This window comes from Muntiacus reevesi, chromosome 3, assembly GCF_963930625.1.
Source record: "Muntiacus reevesi chromosome 3, mMunRee1.1, whole genome shotgun sequence".
In the NCBI taxonomy this organism is placed as follows: domain Eukaryota; kingdom Metazoa; phylum Chordata; class Mammalia; order Artiodactyla; family Cervidae; genus Muntiacus; species Muntiacus reevesi.
Window position 1 is genome coordinate 60,785,301 of NC_089251.1, and position 2,928 is coordinate 60,788,228.

Here is a 2,928-nt window from a genome sequence, read left to right on the forward strand (position 1 = left end):
TCACTCTTCAAATCAGGTGGCCAAAGGATTGGAGCTTCAGCTTCAGCACCAGTCCTTCCAATGAATATTCAGGGTTGATTTCCTTTAGAATTGACTGGTTTGATCTCCTTGCTGTCCAAGGGACTCTCGAGTCTCCGATTTCTGGCCCGGAGTTCCACTCACCGCCTCCAGCTTCTGACCCGTGCCGGCTGTCGACGAGATCGTCACCGCGTTCCATCATCTCGCGGCCCTTGCGGCACCCAAGTCTGCAATGTGGGGTCCCAATGGGGACCTGGGCATGCCAGTGGGGGCGGGTGCGAGACGCGAGGAAGACAGCTTCGGGGAAGGAGAATACACTGCCATCAACTCCGTGTTGGACCAGATCAACTCCTGTCTGGACCACCTGGAGAAGAATGACCACTTCTATGCCTACCTCCAGGAACTTCTTGAATCCAACTGGCAGACACGCCTTGAGTTCCAGCAGCAGCTTGGAGAGACCCCCAGTGATGCCAGCCTCTAGGTTCTGGGAGCCCCCAGCCAGGTCCCAACCCTGCCTTGCTGGGCCAGGCTCCGGCCTGGACACTCACCACCTGGCTTAAATACCTTCTCAAGGCCTGGCCGACAGATCTCCTTGGGGGGGTCTGCCTGCCTAGGCCACCTTTTTGGTACTTCCCTTGGTGTGCCTGGGCCAGACCGCACCTCCCAGCATCCCTTCCTGGAGCCAGATGTGGGCCACGGCTCACCCACCATGCCTGTCTGCCTAACTCCTGGGCACTTCCCACTCTGCCCAGGCCTAGGGTGTCCACATTAAATGGGTCTCCAACACCAAAAAAAAAAAAAGAGTCTTCTCCAACACCATAGTTCTAAAGCCTCAATTCTTTAGCACTCAGCTTTCTTTATGGTCCAACTCTCACATCCATACGTGACTACTGGAAAAACCCACAGCTTTGACTATACAGACCTTTGTTGTCAAAGTGATGTCTTTTTACACTACACTCTACTTTTTACACTGTCTTTTTACACTCTACTTTTTACACTTTTTACTTTTACTTTTTACATAGCTTTTCTTCCAAGGAGCAAGTGTCTTCTAATTTCATGGCTGTAGTCATCATCCGCAGTAATTTTTGAAGGATGCATGTACCAGGTGTCAAAGGAGAGACCCTGAGAGTCAGATCTGGTGTTGTTGCACAGGGAGGCAGGTGGATATGGGGCAGACCTGGTGGGATCAAGATGGGGGGAACAGGAGGGCTGGAAAAGGGGCACTGTCAAAGGTGGGTGCAGAAATTCTGGTCAGGAGTATTCAGCATGGTGTCCCCACACCATGTGACTAAGAGGATTTCTATAGGGAGGGTGAATTGCAAGGCTAGATCCAGGGGGTGGGCAGCATGGGATAGCAGCCTAAAAAGTATTGCATTTTGACACTGTAGGTGTAAGGAAGCCGGTGAAAGCAAACCCTTTCTTTTGCCTGGAGCTTGCCTCTCTGTGATGGCTCATGAGGGCCTCCCAGGAAGGTCACAAGTTTTGTCCAGTCCATTCTTTAGGCCCTGGAGTGCTGGCAGACCACCCTGCTGTCAAAGCAGAGGGTCCTGTGGGCGGTGGGTGAGAAGAAAGCCCACCCGGAGTGGGGAGATGTTGGATGGATAGATTTACTAATCAGTTTTCAAAGTGAAGGAAAGGCTGAGAGTGTATTAGAGGCCTCTTTTAAAATTCATATTTACTTTGCCTGTTAGTAGGTACAAGGCTTTAAAAGTTAAGCAGATGAAGTCAGTTCTGCCTCTCCCATCCAGATGTCTCTGTAGGCCTTCTGGCTCTTGCCTTTTAAGAACACACACACACACACACACACACACACAGACACAGAGCCTGCAGGTGACTGTGGGGGTGTGCCTGGCTCAGGCTGAGTCCTGCAACATCCCACCCAAGGTAGAAGTAAAATTGAGGCAGTAGTTAATCATTTAATGAACCCAGAGTCCTGACCCCACTGTTCCATGCCAGAGGGTTGAGGCTACCAAATGTCCCCCAAAGTGGGACATTTCATTAAAGTCAGCGTTACTGTTGCCGTCACAGGGAGGATAACCCAGCATCAAAATGTGCTATTGGCCAATGTAGTACCCCTTTATTTGTTCTCTTCTTTCTAGTGTATTTCCTAAATGCACAAGTAAAATGGGCATTTGTAAGTTCCGCGGATTGCATATTGAAACCGTTATCACCATGCAGGCCACTGTAACAAACAATACTGATTATAGAGCAGGGATATATTTTGTAATTATAATGCTCTTCAAACTTCTCTGATTGACACACAGTGTATTTAAACAGGATGATCAAAAATTACGTTCACAGCGCCGGCCTTGTCTTCCTCTCGGAAGCACAAAAGCTCTCTTCAGTAGGTAACAGCCACCCGGCTGCCTTTGAGCAGCTGTGTCGAGATGGGATTCAGTTTCTTTGGAGGTGGGGTGGGGCGGGGGAGACACCCCGGCTTTTAAATCAAAGACAATTCAGTTTAGAGAAAGATGTACCTTGTGGAAATAAATAGGAGGAGGCACGGTGTACTGTCAGCTGGCCGTTTTAAATCAATAATGCAGGCAGTCCGTCTTGCATGCCCGTTCAGCTCCCCGCTCATCCTGCGTGAGGGGGGAGGGGCACCTGCCTTCCAGTGGGGTCCCGGAATAGAAGCCCTTTGTGGGGAGATGGCCAGGAGAGCAAGTGGGTCCTGCTCTGCCCTTAAAGGACTCTCTGGAGCTGGCCTGGCAGTGTGCCTGGCGGAGGTCTGAGGATGTTAATATCTGGCACCTCCAGATCACATCAATCTGCATCCCTTATTTTGCCAAGCAGGGACACCTGGATGGGAGGCTCTGTTTTCTTTCGGTGGCCCCTGGCTTATAAAGTAAAACCAGTGAAGAGCACGCAATTCCTTTGAATCTTCTTCTGGTGTGCCTAATAGGGGTTTCT

At 50.3% G+C, this 2,928-nt stretch overlaps 1 pseudogene; it reads left to right on the forward strand.

Annotated features, from left to right (window-relative positions):
- The first annotated feature begins 250 nt into the window (after positions 1 to 250).
- On the forward strand, positions 251 to 499 carry LOC136162778 (bublin coiled-coil protein pseudogene; annotated as a pseudogene).
- Positions 500 to 2,928: the final 2,429 nt, after the last annotated feature.